This window comes from Physella acuta, unplaced genomic scaffold, assembly GCF_028476545.2.
Source record: "Physella acuta isolate Inbredline_101_S28 unplaced genomic scaffold, ASM2847654v3 ptg000709l, whole genome shotgun sequence".
Lineage (NCBI taxonomy): Eukaryota > Metazoa > Mollusca > Gastropoda > Physidae > Physella > Physella acuta.
This window is the reverse complement of record NW_026732228.1, coordinates 752,760-770,538: the sequence shown is the minus strand read 5'-3', so window position 1 is coordinate 770,538 and position 17,779 is coordinate 752,760. Positions and strand designations below refer to the sequence as shown.

The 17,779-nt window shown below is 47.6% G+C and overlaps 1 protein-coding gene across 1 annotated transcript in view; it reads right to left on the bottom strand.

Moving 5' to 3' along the window:
- LOC131949653 (filamin-A) overlaps positions 1 to 17,779 on the bottom strand; it is a gene marked incomplete at its 3' end in the record, with an annotated part of 60,425 nt that overhangs the window by 29,212 nt on the left and 13,434 nt on the right.

Here is a 17,779-nt window from a genome sequence, read left to right as displayed (position 1 = left end):
AATTTTTTGAATTAACATTTTTAAATTGTTTAAAAAAAACTGCCGGCCGTAACCGGAGAGTCCCAATGATATCAACAACTATGTGTTTGTAGACCTAATAAATATATTAAGCTAATGCTAACTCCGAACGCAGGTAAATAATGTATTAATCCTTAACCTATGATAAGATAAGACAAAATGTGTAGGGGTCAGCTGAAATGGGAGAACACTCACGTTAACTAAATTCTGTTGTACCATTCATTCCCTCCCCTTGGTTATACACTAGTCCAGTGTAAAGTGTATGGAAGTGTAATGGTAAGTCATGTGTATGGAAGTGTAATGTTAAGTCATGTGTATGGAGGTGTAATGTTAAGTCATGTGTATGGAGGTGTAATGTTAAGTCATGTGTATGGAGGTGTAATGTTAAGTCATGTGTATGGAGGTGTAATGTTAAGTCATGTGTATGGAGGTGTAATGTTAAGTCATGTGTATGGAGGTGTAATGTTAAGTCATGTGTATGGAGGTCATGTCAACTTTACACGTCATCCCGCGATATCAGTCATATCGGTGTCATGACTCCGTGGTCAGATCACATGACTAGATGGCAGTTTCTTCCAGTCAACTTTTCGGGGGGTGGGGGGGGGGGGTGGTCCCCTCGAAGAAAGTCTACCGCCCCCCCCCCCCAAACGAAATGGAATTTATATAGAAAATATATACTTTTAAAAGTGTCCGCCCCCACCACCTCGGAAATTTTTAGTCCGCCCTGAAAATTTCAAGAGCCCCCCTCCTCCCCGGAGAAAAAAATTCTGGAAGAAACACTGCTCGATGGCTATTTTAAAAAATGATGTTACCGCTATGTATTATCCCAGGTGTATTAATGATACAGTTATGCCATTATCCCAGGTTTATTAATGTTACCTTTACGCCATTATCTCAGGTGTATTAATGTTACCTGTACGCCATTATTTTCTAACATTCTAAAAATATATTTACATAGGAAAAGACTCGAGTTAAAAAATATTATTTTAGAATTACAACTTCACAGCTGTGAGGGGGGGGGGGGGTGGAGGGGGTATGTTTATAATGAAACCAAACATCTTAAAGCGATTCATCATGTGATGAAAAAAAAAGAAACAATTAAAAAATTTATTTGTTTACATAGACCACAACGAGTGTGTCATTCTGAGTATCCCATAATTTCAGCGCACTTACCCGATTGTTACATAGACGTAGTTAACACACCATTGTATGTCAGCGTGTACGTGATTATTTTAATGGGTCATACAGTGGCGTGTCTGTGTCACATTGCCCCCCCCCCCAAACTAACGATGACATCATCACTACATGTACACATGTTCTGTATGACGTCATCTGGCTGGTTTCTGCAGTAACTGTCGTCTGGCTGTAGTTGGGCAGCACGTGACACATCTGACCCCTGCTAGCACGTGACACACCTGACCCCTGCTAGCTCATGACACATCTGACCCCTGCTAGCACGTGACACACATGATCCCTGCTAGCACGTGACACACCTGACCCCTGCTAGCACGTGACACACCTGACCCCAGCTAGCACGTGACACACCTGACCCCTGCTAGCACATGACCCCTGCTAGCACGTGACTCACATGACCCCTGCTAGCACGTGACACACCTGACCCCTGCAAGCACGTAACACACATGACCCCTGCAAGCACGTGACACACCTGACCCCTGCTAGCACGTGCATCTTACGTACTTTCATCAGCACGTGGGGGTACTCAACCACTGATCGGGCATATGATGAAAGCTCGAGCAAGAAACACGTGACCCCGAGGTTAAGGAAGAAACGAGTTCTCACGTTTGATTTAAAAGTAATTAAAATTATTTTTCATAAAGTCAGGCCATTTCTTTCGTTGACCCCCCCCCCCTGCACACCCTGGCTACACCACTTCCCATATTTCCTGTACGTTTTTATCAATGACCTTTTGAAGGTCACCGTACGATGTTTTGATAAAGTAATTGAAAATAAACAAATCTCAACCTTAACAATGTGGTGAGTTTTTATTGTGACGTCATCAGTGGTGAGAGTGGACGTCTCACCTGGCGGTAATTACAGCAGGTAGACAGCGTTAGCTGATTACATCTCTGTAATGATTACATCATGTTAGCTGATTACATCTCTGTAATGATTACATCATATTAGCTGATTACATCTCTGTAATGATTACATCATATTAGCTGATTACATATCTGTAATGATTACATCATATTAGCTGATTACATCTCTGTAATGATTACAACATCTAATCCTACACCTCAGACCAGATGGTCAAAATATACAGGCGTGAGTGAGTTGTGTGTGTGTGTGTGTGTGTAAATGTGTGTGTGTGTGTGGGGGGGAGGGGTACTGTGACACCAATCAGAGAAAAAATGATAACATCCAGGATTTTAACACGTCGTTGATGGGAGGACATGGTAGGACATGGGGGACATGGGGGACATGGTAGGACATGGTAGGACATGGTAGGACGTGGGGGACATGGGAGGACGTGGGGGACTGAAGAACAAACAGGTTAGGCTATAGGGGTGTAGGGTAAGGCAGTTTGAAGGGAGGGACTGGGGGAGGAATGCAAGTTGATGGCTGTGGGGGGGGGGGGGGGGGGGGGGCTTAAGTTGAAGGAAGGATGCAGGTGCACGCTGCATCCAACAAGGGAAATCATCATTGTTATCTTAAAATCATCATTGTTATCTTAAAATCATCAAAATGGCGCCGTTCTCATTGCCAGCGAGTAGATGTGTTGATGTGAAAATAGATGGCAAAATGGACGAGTGCCCGGCATGTTCGTGGAAGGGGGGGGGGGGGTCACGTGGTGGTGTTTGAGGGGGGGGGGGGACTCATGGGGGTCAACAAATACATCCTGGTTGAAAGTAAATGTGAAAAAAAAACGCTTAGCATTTGACGATTTATTTGGGCTGCGGTCCGAAAAATCCGATGAGAGAAGTCGAGAAAGAGAAAGCTCTAGAAAAAGATGATTTATTTTTGTAATCAGCGCAATCCCCTCCCCCCCCCCCCGTCTCTTCAAATGTTTGCTGATGTAGGCAGCGTCAAGCAGCGTCGGCGTTCAGCAGGTCCTGGGTAGGTCCTGGGTAGGTCCAGGGTAGGTCATGGGTAGGTCCCGGGTAGGTCCCGGGTAGGTCCTGGGTAGGTCCAGGGTAGGTCATGAGTAGGTCATGGGTAGGGCATGGGTAGGTCCTCGGTAGGTCCAGGGTAGGTCCTGGGTAGGTCCTGGGTAGGTCCCGGGTAGGTCATGGGTAGGGCATGGGTAGGTCCCGGGTAGGTCCTGGGTAGGTCATGGGTAGGTCATGGGTAGGTCCAGGGTAGGTCATGGGTAGGTCCAGGGTAGGTCATGGGTAGGTCCTGGGTAGGTCCCGGGTAGGTCCTGGGTAGATCATGGGTAGGTCCCGGGTAGGTCCAGGGTAGGTCATGAGTAGGTCATGGGTAGGGCATGGGTAGGTCCTCGGTAGGTCCCGGGTAGGTCATAACAATGGCTTAACAAACCCAATGGCTTACACAAAAGTTTAAAGTCAGTTTTTTAAATGAAGTATAAAAGTAATTTAGACAGTGTTGAATACGCCATGAAGGAATAATTGCAGTCAAACGTGTCAAAGTCATGTTTTAAAGTCACCCTCACGCTATCTAAAAGCTTCCTCCAACTTTGTGTGACCTTTGGTGACCTTTAATGATGTCACGAACAGGGAAATAATCGGACGGTTAATTGGATCAATCTTCTGACACCTTAACCAACGGTCGTTATTTTCTCTGGAACTAGATCACTCTAAGACAGGAACCAGGTAAGTATAGAACCGGGTAAGTATAGAACCAGGTAAGTATAGAACCAGGTAAGTATAGAACCAGGTAAGTATAGAACCAGGTAAGTATAGAACCAGGTAAGTATAGAACCAGGTAAGGGTAGAACCAGGTAAGTATAGAACCATGTAAGGGTAGAACCAGGTAAGTATAGAACCAGGTAAGTATAGAACCAGGTAAGTATAGAACCAGGTAAGTATAGAACCAGGTAAGTATACAACCAGGTAAGTATAGAACCAGATAAGTATAGAACCAAGTAAGTATAGAACCAGGTAAGTATAGAACCAGGTAAGGGTAGAACCAGGCCTCCGTAAGATTGAAACGTACCCACAATTCCATTCAAAAAAACATTAAAAAATACAAGATGGCGGCTGAATGCTTACGGCAGACGTGTAGTCCTCCCCCCCCCTACTGCAGGTGGTACACGTGACTCCAGAAACAGGCTGTGCAGGTAATGGCAGGTATGCAGTGAGTATGCACACTTTTACTTTTTAAAGCTGGTAACCGTCGAATACTTGAACCAGACGAGAGATTTGACGAATTTTGGCTGGAGGGCGGTGTTCACAATGTTTCAATAAAATCACATTCAGGGAGTGTTCACAATGTTTCAATAAAATCACATTCAGGGAGCGTTCACAATGTTTCAATAAAATCACATTCAGGGAGTGTTCACAATGGTTCAATAAAATCACATTCAGGGAGTGTTCACAATGGTTCAATAAAATCACATTCAGGGAGCGTTCACAATGGTTCAATAAAATCACATTCAGGGAGCGTTCACAATGTTTCAATAAAATCACATTCAGGGAGTGTTCACAATGGTTCAATAAAATCACATTCAGGGAGCGTTCACAATGTTTCAATAAAATCACATTCAGGGAGTGTTCACAATGTTTCAATAAAATCACATTCAGGGAGCTTTCACAATGCTTCAATAAAATCACATAGAGGGAGTGTTCACAATGGTTCAATAAAATCACATTCAGTGAGTGTTCACAATGGTTCAATAAAATCACATTCAGGGAGTGTTCACAATGTTTCAATAAAATCACATTCAGGGAGCGTTCACAATGTTTCAATAAAATTACATTCAGGGAGCGTTCACAATGTTTCAATAAAATCACATTCAGGGAGCGTTCACAATGTTTCAATAAAATCACATTCAGGGAGCGTTCACAATGTTTCAATAAAATCACATTCAGGGAGTGTTCACAATGTTTCAATAAAATCACATTGAGAAAGTGAAGTGGTCAAATAGTCTCAATAATATTACATTTAGGGAGTGTTTAAATACAATCTGATTAAAGGAGTGTTTATAATGTTTAAATTTTGCAATGTTTAAAAAACAAGTTAATTAAAAAAGTCTAGTGACATTTGTGCGCAATTTCCTTATGTTATCTAAAAATAGCTCTGACGTATAATGTTGGGGTGCGTTCAAGCTAGAAGAACAATCGGTTTGTAGGTGTTTATGTAATTTTAAAATTTGTGACCGAACGAGAGAATATTTTTGAAAACTTTCTTCGGCAATATTGTTCTAAATTATGACAGGAATCGATTGGTACATGTTTCAAGTCGCTAAGTGGTCTGGTTGCCGAGATATGGGCCAAAAACTGCTTTTTTTCGAGATTTTTTGGCTTTTCTGGGAAATCCATGAAAGAAACCCGGAATTTTTATGGCCTATGTTCATCCTCGTAACTTGCTTAACATAATTGCTTTTGGAACTAGTCATCGATATTGCTTCGTTGAGGAGGAGATACGACTTAAAGCTGCGGACACACATTCATCCATCCATCCATCCATCCATCCAGAAATGACGGGTTAATAAACGCAATTCTCCAGAATGGAAATTGCGCTAAAAAGGTGTTTTGAAAAAGTGTAACCTCCATCAATTCTATATATACCTTTCCCAGAGGCGTTGCGTGTGTGTGTGGGGGGGGGGGGGGGCTGGGGATGCGGACAGCACCGGGTGACACCATTTAGGGGGATGGGTGACACCATGGCAAAAATTGCAAAATGTACAGAAGAAAAATGCTTTTTTGCCATTAATGATTAATTAAAGTTAAATAGTCATTAAAGCACAAATCGACAATTACTACAAGAGAGTGTGAGTGACGCCATGACGTAAACGTGCTAACTATAGAGAAAAACAATGCTACATCCAACTGTATTATAAACTGACTAAAGATAAACATCGTTACTATACAGTCTGCAGTGATAAAAGCTTATACGCATACATGTACATGTATGTGGCCTATATTTAAAATATAGGCCTATTTAGACCGACACAGACACACACACACACACACACACACACACACACACACACACACACACACACACACATATATATATATATATATATATATATATATATATATATATATATATATATATATATATATATATATATATATATATATATATATATATATATATATATATTACGTCCACAGGGGTGTCTATATTTGCGCAAGTCAAAGCACAGACTGATTTGTTTGAAACAGGTGTTGTGTGTGTCTGTGTGCGTGTGTGTGTGGTGTGTGTGTGTACGTGTGTGTGTGGTGTCTGTGTGTCTGTGCGCGTGTGTGTGTCTGTATGCGTGTGTGTGTGGTGTGTATGTCTGTGTGCGTGTGTGTGGTGCGTGTGTGTGTTGGTTAATACACTTGAAAACCCCAGAAATGGCAAATGGCTGCAGCTACACAACACGTTTGTAAGGGGTGGAGGGGATAAGGGATAGCTGTATGGCTGTTTGCTGTCTGGCTGTTTGCTGTCATGGCTAAGATAATGGAGAGTTGTATGGCTGTTTGCTGTCTGGCTGTTTGCTGTCTGGGTTAAGACAGCTGTTGTTATCCCGAGTCAACTGTTTGATGTACTAGACCTGGTGCAGAGAACATAAATCGGTGCTGTTCGAATGATGATTACCCCTGTTAATTATTTTTTCTGGTAAATTAAGAACAATAATTAGCGATAAGACACCAGGTAGCGATGGTTTCCGTGTGTTTAATTAAGGCTTAATGATTTTTTAAATACCCGTGTCATGCAGCAATGGACCCTGATTAAAAAAAAATAGTTTGTAAATTTTTTTAAAATTTAGAAATTCGTCGACTGAAAAAAAAATTAAAATCTACTAATTAATGAAAAAATAATCTGCTAATTAATGTAAATAAAAATAGAATCCACAAATTTATGAAAAAAGAAATATAATCTACTAATGAATGAAAAAAATGAGAATCAACTATTTAATGAAGAAAGTATTCTTGTAGTGGAGAAAAGCAAGCTATTTATAGCAGACGTATGCTGTATGGCCAGGTAACGTTTGAAAGATGCCAGACCGACAGGAACCAAGAAGCAGTTATTTCCCCTGTGATAAGCCAGCAGACGGTAGATACAAGCAGACGGCAGTTGCAGCAGACGGAGGAAACCCGAGCCAGTGTATCCGCTCGTAGTCCCAATATAACCCAAACCTTCACGTTATATGCAATTAAAATGTTCGCGGGATCTTCACGTCGTTTGGAGTTCCTAGTCACGTGATTTGATGCTCGAGTAATTGGGTCAAGACTCCACCTACACGTCGTAATTTGTAAGTGACGTCATCTCATCAGGTGACCAAGCATTAATGGACACAGTCAGCAAGTGTGTCCATCGTTGAACACAGTCGCTACACACTACACGCTTGACCGGAAGTCGTTTGTGTGTTAGTCAAAGGTCACAATGAGTTGATGACCGTTTTGGTTTGATATTGTGTTAGAGCTTCTCCGCCCACCCTGGTACCAGTCCCCCTGTCCCCCACTCTGGTACAATTCCCACAGTCCCCCACCCTGGTACAAGTCCCCCAGTCCCCCACCCTGGTACATGTCCCCCACCCTGGTACAAGTCCCCCAGTCCCCCACCCTGGTACAAGTCCCCCAGTCCCCCACCCTGGTACAAGTCCCCCAGTCCCCCACCCTGGTACAAGTCCCCCAGTCCCCCACCCTGGTACAAGTCCCCCAGTCCCCCACCCTGGTACAAGTCCCCCACCCTGGTACAAGTCCCCCAGTCCCCCACCCTGGTACAAGTCCCCCACCCTGGTACAAGTCCCCCAGTCCCCCACCCTGGTACAAGTCCCCCACCCTGGTACAAGTCCCCCACCCTGGTACAAGTCCCCCACCCTGGTACAAGTCCCCCAGTCCCCCACCCTGGTACAAGTCCCCCAGTCCCCCACCCTGGTACAAGTCCCCCAGTCCCCCACCCTGGTACAAGTCCCCCAGTCCCCCACCCTGGTACAAGTCCCCCAGTCCCCCACCCTGGTACAAGTCCCCCAGTCCCCCACCCTGGTACAAGTCCCCCAGTCCCCCACCCTGGTACAAGTCCCCCACCCTGGTACAAGTCCCCCAGTCCCCCACCCTGGTACAAGTCCCCCAGTCCCCCACCCTGGTACAAGTCCCCCAGTCCCCCACCCTGGTACAAGTCCCCCAGTCCCCCACCCTGGTACAAGTCCCCCAGTCCCCCACCCTGGTACAAGTCCCCCAGTCCCCCACCCTGGTACAAGTCCCCCAGTCCCCCACCCTGGTACAAGTCCCCCAGTCCCCCACCCTGGTACAAGTCCCCCAGTCCCCCACCCTGGTACAAGTCCCCCACCCTGGTACAAGTCCCCCAGTCCCCCACCCTGGTACAAGTCCCCCACCCTGGTACAAGTCCCCCAGTCCCCCACCCTGGTACAAGTCCCCCAGTCCCCCACCCTGGTACAAGTCCCCCAGTCCCCCACCCTGGTACAAGTCCCCCAGTCCCCCACCCTGGTACAAGTCCCCCACCCTGGTACAAGTCCCCCAGTCCCCCACCCTGGTACAAGTCCCCCACCCTGGTACAAGTCCCCCAGTCCCCCACCCTGGTACAAGTCCCCCACCCTGGTACAAGTCCCCCACCCTGGTACAAGTCCCCTACCCTGGTACAAGTCCCCCAGTCCCCCCACCCTGGTACAAGTCCCCCAGTCCCCCACCCTGGTACAAGTCCCCCAGTCCCCCACCCTGGTACAAGTCCCCCAGTCCCCCACCCTGGTACAAGTCCCCCAGTCCCCCACCCTGGTACAAGTCCCCCAGTCCCCCACCCTGGTACAAGTCCCCCAGTCCCCCACCCTGGTACAAGTCCCCCACCCTGGTACAAGTCCCCCAGTCCCCCACCCTGGTACAAGTCCCCCAGTCCCCCACCCTGGTACAAGTCCCCCAGTCCCCCACCCTGGTACAAGTCCCCCAGTCCCCCACCCTGGTACAAGTCCCCCAGTCCCCCACCCTGGTACAAGTCCCCCACCCTGGTACAAGTCCCCCAGTCCCCCACCCTGGTACAAGTCCCCCAGTCCCCCACCCTGGTACAAGTCCCCCACCTTGGTACAAGTCCCCCAGTCCCCCACCCTGGTACAAGTCCCCCAGTCCCCCACCCTGGTACAAGTCCCCCAGTCCCCCACCCTGGTACAAGTCCCCCACCCTGGTACAAGTCCCCCACCCTGGTACAAGTCCCCCACCCTGGTACAAGTCCCCCACCCTGGTACAAGTCCCCCAGTCCCCCACCCTGGTACAAGTCCCCCACCCTGGTACAAGTCCCCCAGTCCCCCACTCTGGTACAAGTCCCCCTGTCCCCCACCCTGGTACAAGTCCCCCAGTCCCCCACCCTGGTACAAGTCCCCCAGTCCCCCACCCTGGTACAAGTCCCCCACCCTGGTACAAGTCCCCCAGTCCCCCACCCTGGTACAAGTCCCCCACCTTGGTACAAGTCCCCCACCTTGGTACAAGTCCCCCGCCCTGGTACAAGTCCCCCACCCTGGTACAAGTCCCCCACCCTGTTACAAGTCCCCCACCCTGGTACAAGTCCCCCTGTCCCCCACCCTGGTACAAGTCCCCCACCCTGGTACAAGTCCCCCACCCTGGTACAAGTCCCTCAGTCCCCCACCCTGGTACAAGTCCCCCACCCTGGTACAAGTCCCTCAGTCCCCCACCCTGGTACAAGTCCCCCACCCTGGTACAAGTCCCCCAGTCCCCCACCCTGGTACAAGTCCCCCAGTCCCCCACCCTGGTACAAGTCCCCCACCCTGGTACAAGTCCCCCAGTCCCCCACCCTGGTACAAGTCCCCCAGTCCCCCACCCTGGTACAAGTCCCCCACACTGGTACAAGTCCCCCACCCTGGTACAAGTCCCCCACCCTGGTACAAGTCCCCCAGTCCCCCACCCTGGTACAAGTCCCCCAGTCCCCCACCCTGGTACAAGTCCCCCAGTCCCCCACCCTGGTACAAGTCCCCCTGTCCCCCACCCTGGTACAAGTCCCCCACCCTGGTACAAGTCCCCCACCCTGGTACAAGTCCCCCACCCTGGTACAAGTCCCCCACCCTGGTACAAGTCCCCCTGTCCCCCACCCTGGTACAAGTCCCCCACCCTGGTACAAGTCCCCCAGTCCCCCACCCTGGTACAAGTCCCCCAGTCCCCCACCCTGGTACAAGTCCCCCACCCTGGTACAAGTCCCCCTGTCCCCCACCCTGGTACAAGTCCCCCAGTCCCCCACCCTGGTACAAGTCCCCCAGTCCCCCACCCTGGTACAAGTCCCCCACCCTGGTACAAGTCCCCCACCCTGGTACAAGTCCCCCAGTCCCCCACCCTGGTACAAGTCCCCCAGTCCCCCACCCTGGTACAAGTCCCCCACCCTGGTACAAGTCCCCCACTCTGGTACAAGTCCCCCACCCTGGTACAAGTCCCCCACCCTGGTACAAGTCCCCCGCCCTGGTACAAGTCCCCCACCCTGGTACAAGTCCCCCACCCTGGTACAAGTCCCCCTGTCCCCCACCCTGGTACAAGTCCCCCACCCTGGTACAAGTCCCCCACCCTGGTACAAGTCCCGCAGTCCCCCACCCTGGTACAAGTCCCCCACCCTGGTACAAGTCCCTCAGTCCCCCACCCTGGTACAAGTCCCCCAGTCCCCCACCCTGGTACAAGTCCCCCACCTTGGTACAAGTCCCCCACCTTGGTACAAGTCCCCCGCCCTGGTACAAGTCCCCCACCCTGGTACAAGTCCCCCACCCTGGTACAAGTCCCCCACCCTGGTACAAGTCCCCCACCCTGGTACAAGTCCCCCTGTCCCCCACCCTGGTACAAGTCCCCCACCCTGGTACAAGTCCCCCACCCTGGTACAAGTCCCTCAGTCCCCCACCCTGGTACAAGTCCCCCAGTCCCCCACCCTGGTACAAGTCCCCCTGTCCCCCACCCTGGTACAAGTCCCCCTGTCCCCCACTCTGGTACAAGTCCCCCAGTCCCCCACCCTGGTACAAGTCCCCCACCCTGGTACAAGTCCCCCACCCTGGTACAAGTCCCCCTATCCCCCAGCCTGGTACAAGTCCCCCAGTCCCCCACCCTGGTACAAGTCCCCCAGTCCCCCACCCTGGTACAAGTCCCCCACCCTGGTACAAGTCCCCCACCCTGGTACAAGTCCCCCAGTCCCCCGCCCTGGTACAAGTCCCCCAGTCCCCCACCCTGGTACAAGTCCCCCAGTCCCCCACCCTGGTACAAGTCCCCCAGTCCCCCACCCTGGTACAAGTCCCCCAGTCCCCCACCCTGGTACAAGTCCCCCACCCTGGTACAAGTCCCCCTGTCCCCCACCCTGGTACAAGTCCCCCACCCTGGTACAAGTCCCCCACCCTGGTACAAGTCCCCCACCCTGGTACAAGTCCCCCAGTCCCCCACCCTGGTACAAGTCCCCCAGTCCCCCACCCTGGTACAAGTCCCCCACCCTGGTACAAGTCCCCCACCCTGGTACAAGTCCCCCACCCTGGTACAAGTCCCCCACCCTGGTACAAGTCCCCCACCCTGGTACAAGTCCCCCAGTCCCCCACCCTGGTACAAGTCCCCCAGTCCCCCACCCTGGTACAAGTCCCCCAGTCCCCCACCCTGGTACAAGTCCCCCACCCTGGTACAAGTCCCCCACCCTGGTACAAGTCCCCCAGTCCCCCACCCTGGTACAAGTCCCCCAGTCCCCCACCCTGGTACAAGTCCCCCACCCTGGTACAAGTCCCCCACCCTGGTACAAGTCCCCCACCCTGGTACAAGTCCCCCACCCTGGTACAAGTCCCCCAGTCCCCCACCCTGGTACAAGTCCCCCAGTCCCCCACCTTGGTACAAGTCCCCCAGTCCCCCACCCTGGTACAAGTCCCCCACCCTGGTACAAGTCCCCCACCCTGGTACAAGTCCCCCACCCTGGTACAAGTCCCCCACCCTGGTACAAGTCCCCCACCCTGGTACAAGTCCCCCAGTCCCCCACCCTGGTACAAGTCCCCCAGTCCCCCACCCTGGTACAAGTCCCCCAGTCCCCCACCCTGGTACAAGTCCCCCAGTCCCCCACCCTGGTACAAGTCCCCCAGTCCCCCACCCTGGTACAAGTCCCCCACCCTGGTACAAGTCCCCCACCCTGGTACAAGTCCCCCACCCTGGTACAAGTCCCCCAGTCCCCCACCCTGGTACAAGTCCCCCAGTCCCCCACCCTGGTACAAGTCCCCCACCCTGGTACAAGTCCCCCACCCTGGTACAAGTCCCCCAGTCCCCCACCCTGGTACAGGTTCCCCACCCTGGTACGAATTCCCCACCCTCTGTTGCTGCCAGTTGCAACTGTTCTAGAATGTTCTCTTGGCTGAACCTTGTAAAAAATGACGTCATCCCCCTAATTTCGAATGAACCCTACACAACTGCATGCGCTTAAGTTTTTCCCACAATTCATCTTTCTTTTCTTTTGTTTTTTGCAATTTCGGGATTTGTCTGTCTGTTTGTCTGTCTGTTTGTCTGTTGATGGGTGGTTGAGCATGTGGTCGCATCAAATAAGTTTCAAGAAATTTTAAAATAACAAGATTTTTAATGCAGGAAAAATAGGAAAATAAAAATCACCAAAACATTAAACTTAAAAATGTTGGTCTTACAGTATAGTGAAAAAAGCAATCAAATTATTTATACTTGTTTATGTGCTATAGAAGTATAGAAAGTATAGAAAGTATAGAAGGTATAGAAAGTATAGGAAGTACAGAAAGTATAGAAATTATAGAAAGTATAGGAAGTACAGAAAGTATAGAAAGTATAGAAAGTATAGAAATATAGAAAGTAAAGAAAGTATAGAAGGTATAGAAAGTATAGGAAGTACAGAAAGTATAGAAAGTATAGAAAGTATAGAAATATAGAAAGTAAAGAAAGTATAGAAGGTATAGAAAGTATAGGAAGTACAGAAAGTATAGAAAGTATAGAAAAGAAATGAAAACACAACAGCGTTAACTCGACAAACTTGACCTTCTGGCTACTTTATATCTCTCAATGGTATCCTCTGTTTGTTATGTAGTGTTGACTGACCCCCCCCCCAACCGGCCCACCCCCCATTTCCCAGCAAAAGAGACCCTCCCCCCCCCCCCTCCCCCCAACACACACTCCAATAAAAACAAATTTAACTTTAGCACTTGCCGGGATAAACCTAAAACTTTGTGGGTAAAGATAAAACTATCTCAGGCGTTTTGTTTCGCAGGATAAAACCTTCCTAAATTTAACAACAATCTCAAACTTTTTTTGTTTAGGGGTGGGGGTGGGGTGGGGGTCGGGGGTTGGGTGGGGGGGGGGGAGATAACCCTTCCTAAATTTAACGCCGATGAGAGTTGCGTGGAGAAACAAAAAGCCAGAAACAAAATTTTATGGCTTTTGTAAAGCCATGATTGGCTAAACGTGAGACCGCTACAACAGCAAAGACCGTGGTCTTAAGTGGAAGCAAATGTTATCTCAGGTAGGTAGACTGTCCAACAAAAGATGCATGTTAGACCTAGTCCAACAAAAGATGCATGTTAGACCTAGTCCAACAAAAGATGCATGTTAGACCTAGTCCAACAAAAGATGCATGTTAGACCTATTCCAACAAAAGATGCATGTTAGACCTATTCCAACAAAAGATGCATGTTAGACCTAGTCCAACAAAAGATGCATGTTAGACCTATTCCAACAAAAGATGCATGTTAGACCTATTCCAACAAAAGATGCATGTTAGACCTAGTCCAACAAAAGATGCATGTTAGACCTAGTCCAACAAAAGATGCATGTTAGACCTAGTCCAACAAAAGATGAATGTTAGACCTAGTCCAACAAAAGATTAATGTTAGACCTAGTCCAACAAAAGATGCATGTTAGACCTAGTCCAACAAAAGATGCATGTTAGACCTAGTCCAACAAAAGATGAATGTTAGACCTAGTCAAACAAAAGATGCATGTTAGACCTAGTCCAACAAAAGATGCATGTTAGACCTATTCCAACAAAAGATGCATGTTAGACCTATTCCAACAAAAGATGCATGTTAGACCTAGTCCAACAAAAGATGCATGTTAGACCTAGTCCAACAAAAGATGCATGTTAGACCTAGTCCAACAAAAGATGCATGTTAGACCTAGTCCAACAAAAGATTAATGTTAGACCTAGTCCAACAAAAGATGCATGTTAGACCTAGTCCAACAAAAGATGAATGTTAGACATTGTCCAACAAAAGATGCATGTTAGACCTAGTCCAACAAAAGATGAATGTTAGACCTAGTCAAACAAAAGATGCATGTTAGACCTAGTCCAACAAAAGATGCATGTTAGACCTAGTCCAACAAAAGATGCATGTTAGACCTAGTCAAACAAAAGATGCATGTTAGACCTAGTCCAACAAAAGATGCATGTTAGACCTATTCCAACAAAAGATGCATGTTAGACCTATTCCAACAAAAGATGCATGTTAGACCTAGTCCAACTAAAGATGAATGTTAGACCTAGTCCAACAAAAGATGCATGTTCAACTGCAGATTGTTAATGTATAAAATCACACCACACTTTTCAGAGTTCTACTTTTTACACCCTGACTTGGGAGGGCGGGCGGGTGTGTGTGTATGTGTGGTGGGGGGGGGGGGGGTGTATGAAGCAAAGGAGGGGGAGGGGGGACATGTGTGCCAAGTAAAAAAAACCTTAAAAATAAATTCTTATCCGTCAGGCAAGCCAACAATAATTGAAAAGGGGAGATAACCTTAGAACACTCCAAATATCAGGGAAGACAACACCACGTGATGCAGAAATCTAGCGATGGAAATTAATTTCCTTTTTTTTTTCTTCAAGAAATGCGCTCAATGTGGTGAACACCCATCAGGTTTAAACCGCAACCTATAGGTTTTATAACAGCTCGGTCGATCAGGTAGACTAATGAGGTTGGCAGCGAGGGTGGTTGCATTGGCTGGTTGTTACTCCACACTTGATTGGTTGGTTGTTACCCCACACATGATTGGTTGGTTGGTACCCCACACTTGATTGGTTGGTTGTTACCCCACACATGATTGGTTGGTTGGTACCCCACACTTGATTGGTTGGTTGTTACCCCACACATGATTGGTTGGTTGGTACCCCACACTTGATTGGTTGGTTGTTACCCCACACATGATTGGTTGGTTGGTACCCCACACACAATTGCCCACCACACGATAGCCTCGCCCACTGACCACTGTCCAGCCCGAACCGACAATGTGTTGATTCACCTGAGTACGTACAAATGTCACGTGATTCACCGTGTAACTCCACATAATATTAGATGGTCAAGTAGCACCCTCTGGGTACCCCAAACACCCCTACTTCCAGTGGGTTCCCCAAACCACCTTACCTACGGAACCAGCTTAAAACGACCCACCTACTGGTGCGAACACCGTACCCGTCCTGAAACAAAGTTGCTAAGTGTAAAACCTTGTTCAGGAGATAAATGGTAATTAGAGCTATTAATCACAAGTAATTATTAGTTAACGTTCGCTGGGATATATCTCTTTGATAGTTCGTATGTGAGGGGTAGGGCTGATTTGGTCCATCGTGACAGGATACAGTCTATAGTGGTTATTGGGTGGTTATTGGGTGGTTATGGGGTGGTTATGGACTGGTTATAGGGTGGTTATTGGGTGGTTATGGACTGGTTATAGGGTGGTTATTGGGTGGTTATGGGGTGGTTATGGACTGGTTATTGGGTGGTTATTGGGTGGTAGGGGTAGGTTTAGATCACACTGTTTATCTATTTCTTATAGAACTCAATACGGCTGTTGGGTGTAGTGATCTAGATGTAATGACGACATTGATCTGATTTAGAAATCCAAGTATCCCATGATGCAACACAAAACAATTAAAGGAATCCATAGACCCACCTGACCGACCTGTATAGACCCCCTCCCCTCCCCTCCTCGCACCCCCACCCCCACCCCCACCCCCATCCTCTGCAACAACTAGTGTGAGTGACTGAGCTTCTGGGTGGTCCGTGCAACCAATGAACCAATCACACGCGGGTTAGCGCCGCGTGGGATAAGATTAATTGGCCGGTGATTGGTGGGGTACCGTCGAGTGACTTTCTACGTGGTGGGGGGGGGGGGGGGGTAGGGGGAATCCTGAGTCTGTGGCTCACATCTATTGTTGTCACCCCCCCCCCCACCCCCGACCTAGTGTCACTGAAATCAATCGAGAATTAGAGGATGGTATCATTACACATAATGATAAGAAACTGATGGTATCAATTCATCAAATGATAAGAAACTGATGGTATCAATTCATCAAATGATAAGAAACTGATGGTATCAATTCATCAAATGATAAGAAACTGATGGTATCAATTCATCAAATGATAAGAAACTGATGGTATCAATTCATCAAATGATAAGAAACTGATGGTATCATTTCATCAAATGATAAGAAACTGATGGTATCATTTCATCAAATGATAAGAAACTGATGGTATCAATTCATCAAATGACAATCAAATGATGACAGTAATACACAACAGGTTAACTAATGTTGGCCTTCACGCTTCATCCATCATACACCCCCCCCCCCCCCACCTCACCTGTTACAACAACACAAACGTAACACACCATTGATTCTATTGTCTTGTCTGTAAAAACACACACCGACAAAACACCCAGAAAAAACCCCTGAATTCTCCCCAGTAAAAGCGTGAGGCGGCAACACAGTTTTATGAGGCTTGGGGTGGGAGCGGTGCCAGCCCACTTTAAACCCCTGTGTTTTTGTTCCCATACCACAGGCTGGGGAACTTTCATCAGAGCAAAGTTTGAAGTCTTCTCCGTTTTTCTGCTCGAGAGAATAGACCTATAAGCCAATCACTTTTTAAAAAAAATATCAGCCTAAGTCAGTTTATGTAGGTTTTTTTACTTTCTCGTATACAGAGTATAGAGGAAGTATTGTAATCGTGCACAAAAGTCACATGAAATTTTGACAGTTTACATAGTTTTACACCTCAGTATTTCATCATATACGGAGTATAGGGGACTTAATTTAATCGGGCAAAAATAATAAATACAGATTTTTCAAAATTTCGTCGCTCTATGCGTTATTCAGTCGAAAAAACTGGGCTGTGTAATTCTGTCCATATGTCTGTGTATGTGTATGTGTCTGTAAACAAGTACCATTACAGCAAGGTTGATGAAATAATTTCATATATAAGTATTATATCAAATTTGTAGATCCATATAAACTTTTCAGCAATATCCGATAACCGGAAGTGGAACATATTCTACTTTAAATTTTTCAAAAGCCTATAACTTGAGTACTATTTCAGAAAGATAGATCTTAATGAAATTTCAACTGTAAGTCAAATTTTGAGTCATTTCCGTTGACTGGAAGTAGTAATTTACGCTATTTCCAATTTTCAAAAAAAAAACGCATGTGAATTTATAAAGTACTAATAATCGTTCGCACTATTATACACATATTGTTTGGCGTTCACACGGTAAGCAGTTCTTTTTTTCTACGAGAATCTATTCTACTTTAAAAAGTTTAAATAATTAAAATGGATTAAAAATATTGTCTATATGCCGAGTTGCCATCCCCCGTAATATTATATAAGAATATTCGAGAAAGTTTAGGGGAGATCACTCACGGTTTATTTTGTATCTAATCTACACGCAGG